Raw genomic sequence first — 13,733 nt, 5'->3', positions numbered from 1 at the left:
ATTCTATACTATTTACAGTAGTAGCAAGTAGGGAAGATATAGGAGATCCTTTCACTATGTATAGTGTTAACCGTGGTCTTCCACCCAGCTAGCTGATTTTTAGAAAGGATGGAAAGAAGATAAGTCTCTTGTTGGGGGAGGAAGGATTGTGAGTTGGATCTATAAAGCAGAGAGGTTGTGGGCGGTCAGATTCTGGGGTAAGGTGAGAGTAAAGGATAGTAAATAGGTGTAGTGTGTGAGAGAATAGAGTTAACCACTACAGTAATAGAGTTCAGGAAACTTTGAAATGGGCTAAGATCTGGGGGGGGGGGGTGTTGTGAAGTAATTACAATTGCATGGGACAGCAGTTATTTACAATAATATTATGGCAACATTCATATGGCAGAGTCTATGAAATCTAGGTAATAAGGATATGGAGTACAGAACATTGAGTAGTATGCTAATAGGACACAGGTAAGTTAATGGACAGTAGATTAGTAATACAGTATAGAAAGAGATATCAGGGGAAAGCTGTCAGGTCATACAATAAAACCAGCCTAGCAAAGCAGGCTATACAAAAATAAGAGGGATATAAAAATATTGTTAGAAAAAAGATGTAGGAACACTGGAAAAATAATAATAATACAAATATGCAATAACTTGCAGGTTCTCTGTAATAGCAGAGTGACATTTATCTCACTGTCCCAGCTGTTGTGATGCCCCTTCTTTGGGTTCAACTTTGGTCTTTTCACCAATCCAGGATTTTGTCTCACTTGTAGGTATTTAGGAAAAAATTTAAAAAAGAAAAAAATAGAAAAGGCAGACGAAGGCAGGAAGAAGAGATAAAATTGGAGGACAGGAAGGAGGAAGGAATAAAACAAGAAATCAGGTAAGAGAGGAAAAAGAAATCAAAAGAGAATAAAAACAATAAAACTTAAAAAATTAAAAATTGTTAAAAAAAATAGAATCACATTAAAAAGTCTCTTGATTTCAAAGTGGCCAAACCGGTTTTTCTGCTCTTGCTGGCTGAGGCAAGCTGAAGGATGACTTGTTTGGTTTTTCTTTCTAGGCCCGTGGGGTTCGCACTGGCTCCTCGGCCCGTCCGCCGCCCGGCGCCGACCCAAGCTCCCGTGAGCGGGCGCGGCCCGTCTGCTGCTCGCACGGCCGTCTGCCGCACGCCGGTGCCCCCGCGGGCGGGCACAGCCCGTCCGCAGCCTGTGCACTCACAGCTGGGGAGCAGACAGGCCAGAGCCACTGATCACTTCAGGAGAATTCCCCAAACAGTGTCTGTGTCCATTCACTCCTTCCTCTTGGGAAATTCCTCCCGATGGAGCCTGCCGCTCTCCACAGAGGCCTGGCTTCTCTCACCGCCAAAGCTCCAGCCAGAACGGTGACCCTGGGAGTCCGGGTCCCCAGTGCGACTCGGCTCTGGCGTTCACCGCCTCCAAAGCTGCTCGCCACCCCGTGTGCCCACCAGCACCTGGACTCCTCCCAGGGCCGCCCAGACCTTGCTCGGCTGGGGAGGGAGCAGCCGACCTGGCTCTCTCCCACTAACCCTACGGCAAACCCAGCCGCGGCCCCCGGGCCTGGGGCTGCAGCCCCGGGACCACACGCCTGTCCCGGGAGCCTACCTTGATGCAGCACTCCGCCTAGGATCCGTTCTTTGTTCTTTCGGTTCTGCCACAATCCTTGGTCCTCCGTTCTCAAAAATGCTGAAATATGTTGGTTGCTTGCCTTTCCACTCCAAAGATCGGTCAGGACTCTCTCCCCTGAGCAGAGGAAAGCCAAATCTGCTCCTTCCTACTCCGATGCCATCTTAGATCCTAATTTTTAAAAATACTTTATTTATTTATTTTTAGAGAGGGAAGGGAGGGAGATAGAGAGAGAGAGAGAGAAGCATCAATGTGTGGTTGCTGGGGGTCATGGCCTGCAACCCAGGAATGTACCCTGGCTGGGAATCGAACCTGGGACACTTTGGTTCCCAGCCCGCGCTCAATCCACTGAGCTACGCCAGCCAGGGCCTGATATTTAATTTTTGTTGTACAAAGATGCATTTGATTTCTGAATATTGATTTTGTATCCCCCTGTTTTGCCAAATTTGCTTATTAGGTTGAGTACTTTTTGTAGTGGAATCTATACTATTTACTATGTATACTATCATGTCATCTGCAAACAATGACAGTTTTACTTTCTCCTTTCCAATTTTGATGCCTTTTATTTCTTTTTCTTGTCTGATTTCTGTGGCTAGGACTTACCATACAATGTTGAATAGGACTGTTAAGAGCAGACGTCCTTGTCTTTTTTCTGATCTTAGTGTGAAAACTTTGGTTTTTCAACATTGCGTATGATGTTGGCTTTTGGTCTCTCATATATGGCCTTTATTGTGTTGAGAAATACTCCTTCTATTCACATTTTGCAGTATTTTTATTATAATAAATGTTGTACCTTAAATGCTTTTCCACATCTATTGATATGGTCATGTGATTTTTGTCTTTCTTTTGTTTATGTGAGGTATTACATTTATTGATTTGTGAATATTGTATTATCCTTGCATCCCTGTGTTGAATTTCAGTTGATCATAGTGTATGATCTTCATAATGTATTGTTGAATGTGGTTTGCCAATATTTTGTTGAGAATTTGAGTGTTCTTGTTCATCAGCAATATTGGCCTGATTTTCTTTCTTTGTTGTGTCTTTACCTGGTTTTGGGATTAGGATGATGCTGGCTTCATAAAAAGTTTGAGAGTCTTCCATCTTCTTGGATTTTTGGAATAGTCTGTGAAGGAAAGGGGTTAGCTCTCCCTTAAATGCTTTGTAGAATTCTCCTGTGAAACCTTCTGGTATAGGGCTTTTGTGTGCTGGGAGTTTTTTAATTGCTGCTTCAATTTCACCAGGTGTTATTGGTCTGTTAAGGCTTTCTGCTTCTTCTTCATTGAGTTTTGTAAGATTGTATGTTTCTAGAAATTTGTCCATTTCACCTAGGTTTTCAAATTTCTTGGCATACAGTTCTTCAAAGTAATTTCTTACAATCCTTTGTATTTCTGTGGTATCAGTTGTAATCTCTCCTTTCTCGCTTATGATTGTGTTTATTTGGGTACTGTCTCTTTTTTTCTTGATGAGTCTACTTAAAGGCTTGTCAATTTTGTTTATCTTTTCAAAGAAGCAGTTTCTGGATTTATTGATCCTTAGATTTGTGCTTTTAGTGGCTATGTTGTTTAATTCTGCTCTGATCTTGGTTTTTTCCTTCTACTTGCTTTGTGCTGTTTTTGTTGTTCCTCCAGTTCTAGTAGTTGTAAGGTTAGATAGGTTATATGAAATGTTTCTATCTTTTTAAAGTATGCTTGTATCACCATGAATTTCCCTCTCAGGGCTGCCTTCTCCGTGTCCTGTAAGTTTTGGATTGTTGTGAGTTCATTTTCATTTGTTTCTAGAAATATTTTCATTTCTTTCTTAATCTCATTTTTGACCCATTCATTGTTTATAGCATGCTATTCAATCTCCATGAGTTTCTATATGTTTTAGTTTTTTTCCATGAGGTTGGTTTCTAGTTACAGGCCCTTGTGGTCAGAGAAATACTTGATATGATTTCAATTTTTCTTCAATTTGTTGAGGCTTGTTTTGTTTTCTATCATGTGGTCTATCTTTGAAAATGTTCCATGTGCATTTGAAAAAAATGTGTATTTTAGGATGAAAGGCTCTACATGTCAGTTAAGTCCATTTGATCTAGGACATTGTTCAATGCTGCAATTTATTTGTTGATATTTTGTTTAGAAGATCTATCCATTTTTTTAAAGATTTGATTTTATTTATTTTTAGGGAGGGAAGAGAGGGAGAAAGAGAGAGAGAAACATCAACGTGGAGTTGCTGGGGGTCATGGCCTGCAACCCAGGCATGTACCCTGACTGGGAATCAAACCTGCGATACTTTGGTTCACACCTCACACTCAATCCACTGAGCTATGCCAGCCAGGGCTAAGATCTATCCATCTTTGACAGTGGGGTGTTGAAATCCCCTACTATAACTTGTTGCTGTCAATAGATTTATGGAAGTCCTCCAAGATTTTCCTTATTAAATGGGGCCTTCTATGTTGGGTGCATCTATATTTACAATTTTTATGTCTTCTTGATGGATTCTTCTCTTCAGTATTATGAAGCGACCTTTTGGATCTCTTTTTATGGTCCTTCTTTTGAAGTCTATTTTGTCTGATATGAGTATTGCTAACTCAACTTTTTTCCCCTGTCCATTTGCTTGGAATATTTGTTTCCAGCCTTTCACTTTCAGTCTGTGTTTTTGTTGTTGTTGTTGTTGTTCTATGATGTGTTTCTTGTAGCAGCATAGGTGTGGGTCATGATTTTTTATCCATTTAGCTATTTTATGTTTTTTGAATGAAACATTTATTCAATTTATGTTTAAGGTTATTATGATAGGTACTTATTTATTGCCATTTTACTTCCTTCATACCTATGTTCCTCTCTCTGCTAATCTTTGTGTCTGCAGCAAGCTGATAGGGGTTGGGTTTTGCTTTTCTCCATTCCTATAGTTTTACAACAATTTATGCCAGGTCTGGGCTGCACTGTTCACAGTTTCCCAGCCTCCAGTGGAGTTCCTCAATTCACTTCCAGGCCTCTAGTGCCCTTCTGCTCCAGGCCTACACCTTTAGTCCACCAGTTGTGTTTTCCTTGAGGTGCACAAATAAGGAACAACTCAAACACCACCTTCTTGTTCTTTGCTGTCCTAGATGCTAGGCACTCTCAAAATCTCTTCAGAGTAGTTTAGCTCTCCCACTGAATTGAGTTTCTCTGGGGACTGCTAACTCCCTGAGCCCTGCTGTTCTCCTCTGTGAAGGGGTAGGGGTGGGGCTAAGGAAATTATTGAAAGGTACTTGTTTGTTGCCATTTTACTTCCTTCATACCTGCATTACTTTCTCTCACTCTTTTTCTTTGTTTTCTTAAAGCAGTCCCTTTAGCATATCTTGCAGTATTGGTTTTGTGGCAGTGTATTATTTTACCTTTTTTGTTGTCTGGGAAACTTCTTATTTCACCTTCCATTTAAATTGAGAGACTTGCTGCATAGAGTAGTCTTGGTTGCAGGCCTTTGTTTTTTATTACTTGAAATATTTTTTGCCATTCCCTTCTGGCTTCTAGCATTTCCATTGAGAAGTCAGCTGCTAGCCTCATCAGGGCTCCCTGATATGTTGGTTCCTGTTTTTCCCTTGCTGTATTCAAGAATCTCATTGTTTTTTAATTTTGCCTTTCATTATGATGTGTCTTGAAGTGGGCCTCTTTGGGTTCCTCTTGACTGGGACTCTGTGTTTACTGGATTTTTGTGACCTTTTGTCTCCTCAAATTAGGAAAGCTTTCCATAATTACTTTTTCAAGTAGGTTCTATCCCTTGCTCTTCTTCTTCACCTTTTTGTACCCTTATTATATGGATATTATTATGTTTCATGTTGCCCTGCATTTCCCTTAACACCGCTTTATTCTTTCTGAGTCTTTTTTCATTTTTAATTCTGTTTCTTGAGGTTTTTTTCTACCTTGTTCTCCAGCTAGCTGATTCAATCCTCTGCTTCATCTGGCCTACTTGTGATTCTTTCTACTGTGTTTTTCAGTTCAGAAATTGTATTCTTCATTTCCTCTTGGTCTTTGCTGATAGTTTCTATTACCTTTTTCATGTTGATATAGTTTGCAGTGAGTTCATCGTGGTTTCCCTGTAGTTTTGGTAATTCTCAGTGAGGTCATTGAGCTTCCTTGTAAGGATTGCTTTGAGCTCACTATGTGATAGTTGACTTATCTCTATTTCATTTAGCATTATTCCTGAGGCTTCCCTTTTTCCTTTCATTTGGGGTCTGTTTCTTTGTCTTCTTATTGTTTGTGGGACTCTTCTGTTAGCCTCTGCTTCTTAAATTGATCTGTTCTGACTCTGTGCATTTGTGGTGTGAACTTCTATGGTAAGGTACCTATGAGATTCAGTGGTGCAGTCTCCTTGATCTCCCGAGCTCACTGGTTTTGGGCTGTTGTTTATGTTGGGTCTATGTTTGTCTTTGGGTTTTGACTATTGTTGGGTCTTCCTTTGGTGAGCCCTTCCCTGGTTGACTGAGTGTCACTCCATCCACCATGTCTTGTATGCTGTTGCATAGGTGTGGACAGGTTGTGTCAAACTAGCTCTTCTGTGTGTCGGAGATTTTGAGGCTTCTCTTTTGCTATTGTTTTATTGTTTTTCTCTGGGTAATGTATCCACCATTTAGTTGAAATTCCAGATTGAGCCTGTGTGGAGGTTATTGTGGCTTCCACTCCCTCCTTCACTTTCTTCCATTATTTTCTGTTGGTGGTTCCTTTGTTGGTGGGTTCTCTCTTCCAGCAGGTATAGTGGTGTTCACTGTTCCCACCTACTCTTTTATGTGATCAGTTGACATGGGAAGGAAAAATGGATTATGACAGCAGGAGTGCATACTGGGAAATTTAAAGTATCAAGACATAAGGAAGAGATAGGAGATCCTTTGGATAAGTATAGTGTTAACCATGATATTTCACCCAACTAGCCACTTTTTATAAAAGATGGGTAAGACAGTCTCAGACTCACTGCCACTGTTGCCACCACCCTCTATTGTCTATGAGCCCCAGTCATTCTGCTGCCATCCACTAGGGACATAGAACATGAAGAGATGGTAAAAATTGAGCTGATGCAAAAGGGCAAGCTGGCCAAGCAGGCTGAGCAATATGATGACATGGCAGCTTGCATGAAGTCTGTAACTGAGGGAGCTGAATCATCCAATGAGTAGAGGAATCTTCTCTCAGTTGCTTATAAAAACGTTGTAGGAGCCTGTATGTCATCTTGGAGGGTTATCTTGAGTATTGAGCAAAAGATAGAAGGTGCTGAGAAAAAACAGCAGATGGCTTGAGAATACAGACAGAAGATTGAGACTGAGCTAAGAGATATCTGCAATGATGCCCTGTCTTTCTTAGAAAAGTTCTTGATCTCCAATACTTCACAAGAAGAGAGCAAAGTCTTGTATTTAAAAATCAAAGGAGACTACTACTATTACTTGTCTGAGGTTACTGCTGGCAATGAGAAGAAAAGGACTGTGTATTAGTCACAACAAGCATACCAAGAAGCTTTTGAAATCAGCAAAAAAAAAAAAATGCAGCCAACACATCCTATCAAATTGGATCAGGCCCTTACCTTCTCTGTGTTCTGTTATGAGATTCTGATCTTCCCAGAGAAAGCCTGTCTCTTGCAAAGACAGCTTTTGATGAAGCGATTGGTGAACTTGATATATTAAGTGAAGAGTCATACAAAGACAGCACGCTAATAATGCAATTACTGAGAGACATCTTAACATTGTGGGCATTAGATATACAAGGAGACAAAGCTGAAGCAGGAGAAGGAGAAGAAAGTGAACCGTCCTGAAAAGTTTTGTCTGCCTCATTTTAAAATTTACACAGTAGGTCATTTGTCATCCATGCTATCCCACAAATAGTTTTTTGTTCATGATTTGTGACAGGTTTATGTTATTTCTACTTGAATGTCTATATTTTCCATGTGGTTTTAACATTTAATATTAGGGGAGTAGAGCCAGTTAATATTTAGTGAGTTATGTTTTCATCTTGAAGTGGCCAATATGGGGATGTGGAATTTTTACACAAGTTATACATGTTTGGCATAGTACTTTTGGTACATTGTGGCTTTACAAGAGCCAGTGCTAAAATTGCTTCCATGTCTAAGCAAAGAAAACTGCCTACATATTGGTTTGTACTGGTGGGGAAGAAAAGGGATCATTGATTCCAGTCACAGATGTAGTTGTTGTGGGCACTTAGAAGTCTATAGTAGAAATGGACGCTCCATGGATAATATATGTTGAACCATGTGTGTAGTTGTGGAATACTCAATATCAATGTACACACCTTTAACTACAGCTGCAGAAGTGTTCCTTTAGTTGAGAACCAACTTACTCTGGATAAGGGCAGAAATGGTTCACATTCCATTATTTGTAAAGTTACCTGCTGTTTGCTTTCCTTATTTTTGCTACACTCATTTTATTTGTATTTAAATGTTTTAGGCAACTGAAAAACAAATGTACAAGTAAAGATGCAGTAAAATGAACTACTTGATATTCATTACTTTATGTATATCAAGGATAGCAGTAAAACAAACAAAAACCCATGTATTTAACTGTTTTTATTTTTATTTTTTTTGCTTTTGTGGATTTTTTGATACTTTCCTAACATGGATGTGTTGTCAAAATAGTTAACAGGGAAAAAACTTGAGATGAGGGCTAGCTTTCTTAATGTCTTATGAAATTTTTCATGAACAATCTACTCATAAATCTTAAGAACATGTGCATTAAGTTCATGTAAGTGGAATAAAAGTTTTATGAATAGACTTTTCAACTACTTCCCTACAGCTTTTCATGTAAATTAGTCTTTTGGTTCTAAAACTACTCTCAAGGAAATTGTACATTTTTGGAAATTTATTCCTTATTCCCTCTTGGCAGCTAGTGGACTTTACCAAGTTTATATACAAAGTTTATCATAACCACAAAATACTACTGATAGAACTACTGTTTCCAACCACAACCCATGCTCCTCCCCACCACCAACCCTGTGGGAAAAAAAGGTATTTTTTTTTTTTAGGGGTGGGATTGGTTGAGGGGGAAAAGCAATGTGTTCCATTTAAAATTTTAGTATATGGCTTTTTCTAACTTCAGAAGTCACAATGTCCTTGGCCCATTGTATCATCTAAGTTCTGTACTTCCAAATCACTTTTGTTTCTAAGAATTCCTTGATACTCTTCTAGCCTGTCTTTCTATTTGTCAGGGGCACAGGATTACCTTTTTTAGCCTTTTGTTTTGTCAGCAACCATTCCTGCTCGGTGGCCATATACTTGAGGGGAAAGGCCACATGATCTTTCTGGCTCTACTCAATGTCTAATGATACCTTACTTCCTTTGCTTGCATCCTACAATTTCCTTTACCCTATTTACTGCAGCAAGTCTCCTTAGTTGATGAAGTTGTGTTACCTCCCTGTAAGAATCTACCATCCTGAAAGATCTGTCATTGGCTGCTTTAAAATCCATCCTCCTCCTTCCTCTCTTCTTTAAATAATGGGGCTAAGTTATACCAAAAGCTCACCCTGCAGACTATTTCCTTGGTACCTTTCAAAAACATCAAACAAAAATACCACTTCAAAAGAGATGTATTTTTTCTTTTAGAATGTAAACTCTTCAAGAGTAGGGAAAATGTTTTCTTGTATGTTCTATTGTGCCTAGTACACTGTAAATCTCAATAAATATTTGATGATAGGAGACAGTGAGTCTTGATAAGAAAAGTGAGAAACTGAAATGCCAAATACTATTTTGTTGCTTGTTTTGTTATGACTTCAGGTTAGTTGGGAACTATCAGCCCTTTGGGACAATTGTTGCAAATATTACATTCAAATAAAAGTGCTATGGATGAAAAAAAGGTGGAAGAGATAAGACTCATGTTAGAGTGGGGAAGGATTGTGAGCTGAATCCAGAAAATAGAGAGCTTGTGGGAGGTCATATTATAAGATATAGTGAGATTAAAGGATAGAAAATAAGCATAGTATGTGAGAGAATGGAGTTAACCACAATAATAATAAAGCTCCAGAAGAGAGTGAAATGGGCTAAGGTCCAAAAGGGTGCTGTGCAGTATTTACAAATTGTATGGAACAACAGTTATTTACAATAATACCAGAACAACAATAATATGACAAGAATTATATGATCTGAATAACAAGAATAGGAAGTTCATGACCTAGAGTAGTGTGCTATTGAAACACAAGTGAAGTGAAAGAAGGAAAATTAAAATACACTATGAAAGAAAGAACAAGGAAAATCAAACAATGCAATTAAACAAATAAATAATACAAATAAAAATAAACAGAAAGAAGAGAAAAAATACTAATAAAATAAAGAAGTAAAAATAATGAAAAAATAATAATAATACAAAAACAATAACATGCAAGTTCTCTGGAATAGCAAAGTGAAATTTGTCTCACTTTCTCAGTTTTCGGGGTTAGCATTGTGTTCCCTTTTTGGGTCTGACTCTGGTTCTTTTACAGCTCCAGGTCTTATTGTCTCACTTGGGTAGAAAAAAAAGGCCTCCTGCTGACTTTAAACCCACCAAGCTCAAGCGAGTTGTCAAGAAAGTTCTGCTGGTCTTTTGGATGCTGCAGGCTGAGGGATAGTGGGCTTTGTTTTTCTTCCTTCCTATGGTTTTGAAAAGATGGGGGCCAGGTCTGGGCCTCAATATTCACAGTTGCCCAACCTTCACCCCAGGTCATCCATTAGCTGCCAGGCCCCCACTGCCCATCTGCACCAGGCTGGTGCCTTTAATTCACCAGTTGTGCTGTCCTTGAGGTGCATTAATTAGGGACAACTCACATACCACCTTCTCCCTCTTTGCTGTCCTAGGTGCTAGGCACTCTTGAAACCTTCAGGGTAGTTAGCTTCTCCACTGAGTTAAGTCTTTCTGGGGACAGCTAACTTCCTGAGCCCTGCTGCTCTCTTCAGTGTGCGGAGGGGTAGTGGGGGGAGATAGGGGCCTCCTCCTTCCTCTTAGCCAGCCAGCAGTACTGTGCAGGGCAGGGGAGTGACCACAGTTGTGGCAGAGACCACTGGAACATTGCTGAGGCAGCTGTGGGGGTGTTACTGGGGTGATGAATTTGCAGCTGTGGTATAGTTGCTTAAACAGTGACTGAGAACTTTTTTTTAATAAAATTCTTCTGTTCAAGCCTGCCACTCTTAACAAGCACCTGGCCTCTCACACAGCCCAACTTTCCAATCAGACTGGAGACTATCCAGGTCAGGGTCCATCAAGGCCCAACTCTTCTCCCTTCTTCAGGTGTCATCCAGCTCCCCAATTTCTCTGGTAATGACCTAGATGGTGTCCACAGTCCCAGCAGGTAAACACTGGCCCTGTGTATCTCACACTTTGTCTTTATTGCCCTTAGTGACTTCAAGCATCCAGGTCCATCCTGGCACTGCTCTGTCCTCCCTGTTTGGCAGGGGAGGGAGCTGTTGATTTGGCTCTTGTCCAAAGATCCTGCAGCTGTCACTAGGCCAGGGACTGCAGCAGCCCTGGTCCCTGTGCTGGTCCCGGAGACCATACCATCCCAATGCAATCTCATTACCATCTGTTTTTCAATGTCCTCCACAATTTTGTCCTCCAACCTTCATATAAGCTGGGATGCCATTGGCTGTCCACTCTGTTCCTCAGATTGGTTAGGTGTTCCACCTGTGTGCAGGGGGAAGTGGAATCTGCTCCCACCTACCTTGCCGCCATCTTTCAAGAAACTACCAGTGTTTTAAGTGGATATCCCATGGATAAGAGCATTATAATCATCTGGAGTGTCAGGCTGAAATTAGGATGTCTGAAGTGAAGAAAGTGTTGATAGAAAGACCTTTGAGGTGGCATTGAAGAAGGAAGGGCACAGGATGGAAAGCTGCTGCAGAGGGGATCAAAAGTTATGAGCCATCAAAGACTACAAATTTAGGACAAGGTGAAACTCTATAATCCCCAAATGGCTAAGAAATTAGAGAAAGAAGAAAGATATGAGAAAGAGACATATTTTATTGGAAACAGCATTAGGGTCCAATTTGAGAAACTTTTGTCTTGCCTCTGCTTACACATGGCTCCCTGCAGAGTGATGGGCAATGGCAGGAACTTCAGTGGGCTACTAAATCCTGAATTTAAAGAAAACAATATAGAAAACAGTACCTTCTCATTTGTAGTTGCTTTGCTGTATATAGACATGTTCTTACCTTTCTGATCCCATATTAACTTCTTTTCTTTTATTGTTGTTCAATTACAGTTGTCTGCATTTTCCTCTGACCATTCCCCTTCACCCCAGCCAAACCCACCTCCATCCTTTGATTCCACCCTCCCACTTGGTTTTGTCCATGTGTCCTCTATAGTAGTTCCTGAAAACCTTTTCCCCCACTGTCCCCTCTCCCACCCTTCTGGCTATTGTTAGATTGTTCTTAATTTCAGTGGCTCTGGTTATATTTTGTTTGCTTTTTTCTTTTGTTTGTTAGGTTCCAGTTAAACATGAGATCATATAGTATTTGTCCCTCACTGCCTCACTTATTTGACCTAGTATAATGCTCTCCAGTTCCATCCACGCTGTCACAAAGGGTAGGAGCTCCTTCTTTCTCTCTGCTGCATAGTCTTACATTGTGTAAATGTACAAAAGTTTTTTATCTGCTCATTTACTGATGAACACTTAGGTTGCCTCCAGCACTTGGCTATTGTAAATTGTGCTGCTATGAATATTAGGGTGCATAGGTCATTTTGGAGTGGTGTTCCAGGGCTCTTAGGGTATAATCCCAGCAGTGGAGTTGTCAGGTCAAAAGACAGTTCCATGTTTTGTTTTCTGAGGAAATTCCATACTGTTTTCCATAGTAGCTGTACCAGTCTGCAATCCCACCAACAGTGCACTAGGGTCCCCTTTTCTCCACAACCTCTCCAACACTTGTTGTTTGTTGCTTTGTTTGTGATGGCCATTCTGACCAGTGTGAAGTGGTATCTCATTGTGGTTTTAATTTGCATCTCTCTGATGGCTAATGATGCTGAGTATCTTTTCATATGTCTCTGGGCCCTCTGTATGTCCTCCTTGGAGAAGTGTCTGTTCAAGTCTTTTGCCCATTTTTAATTGGGTTGTTTGTCTGTCTGGAGTGGAGTTGTGTGAGTTCTTAGTATATTTTAGAGATCAAACGCTTGTCCTACCTACCTCTTTTTGCTTCAGGGACTCCTCTCCATTTCCTAACATGAGAGGCAGCTGAACCAGGTGAGAAAGGATTTTGCCCTGGCTGGCGTAGCTCAGTGGATTGAGCTCGGGCTGCGAACCAGGCGTCGCAGGTTCGATTCCCAGTCAGGGCACATGCATGGGTTGTGGGCCATGGCCCCCAGCAACCACACATTCATATCTCTGTCTCTTTCTCTCTTTCTCCCTCCCTTCCCTCTCTAAAAATAAATAAATAAAATCTTTTTTTTTTTTTTTTTTTAAAGAAAGGATTGCAACCAGCTCAGGTCCTCTCATTCGGCCATTGCTGTGGGCTGCTTGGTCCCCTGGTTCTGTAAGCAGGCCTAAGCTGGCTGATTTTGAGGCCAAGAAAGTGGTGATGGGGTGAGTACCATGGGACCACATTTGGTTCAGTGCCTCTGAGGGCCAAATAGGAAAGGCAGTAACTGTTAGCAGAGGCATGTGGTAGGAACACCCACATAGTGTGGTGGAGGAAAGGGTGGAGGAGGAGTCTAAATTCTAACTTTTGGGAGGGCTGACTTGTCTGAGGGACACAGAATAGGTATAATTAGTCTGGGAGGGTAGAGAGGTAAGGAGCCCCTCTTTTCAGGGGACCATTCTTGGGGTCCTCAAGAGCCTGCACATTTGTGCACTCTCTGGTCATTTGTTTATTTGCCTGTTTACTCTCTTGTTTTCATTTTTTCTCTTACCCTTTCCTTTTCCCACTCATTTGTTTTTCCAAACTGAGGGCTAATGAGGGTGTGGATCAGTCTGTTTTAATGCCTTAGGTCTCCTCATCACCCAGCAGTGTCTGGCACATGGTACTTAAGTGTTTGTTGAATGAGTGAATTTTCTCATTCACTCATTCACCTTTATTCATTCAACCACATATACATTCATTCTCCATGAAGTATTTGATTCTTCTAAGGGCACAGAGAGCACTCCCAAAGACATTTAGAGCATGAATGTTAGACTCCTGGAGGTCAAAATCTAG

At 40.7% G+C, this 13,733-nt stretch overlaps 1 pseudogene; it reads left to right on the top strand.

Annotated features, from left to right (window-relative positions):
- The first annotated feature begins 6,639 nt into the window (after window positions 1–6,639).
- LOC114498757 lies at window positions 6,640–7,385 on the top strand (annotated as a pseudogene).
- Window positions 7,386–13,733: the final 6,348 nt, after the last annotated feature.

The sequence above is a fragment of the Phyllostomus discolor genome, chromosome 6, assembly GCF_004126475.2.
Source record: "Phyllostomus discolor isolate MPI-MPIP mPhyDis1 chromosome 6, mPhyDis1.pri.v3, whole genome shotgun sequence".
Taxonomy (NCBI): Eukaryota; Metazoa; Chordata; class Mammalia; order Chiroptera; family Phyllostomidae; genus Phyllostomus; species Phyllostomus discolor.
The sequence above is the reverse complement of the archived record's forward strand: the minus strand, read 5'-3'. Positions and strand labels throughout refer to the sequence as shown.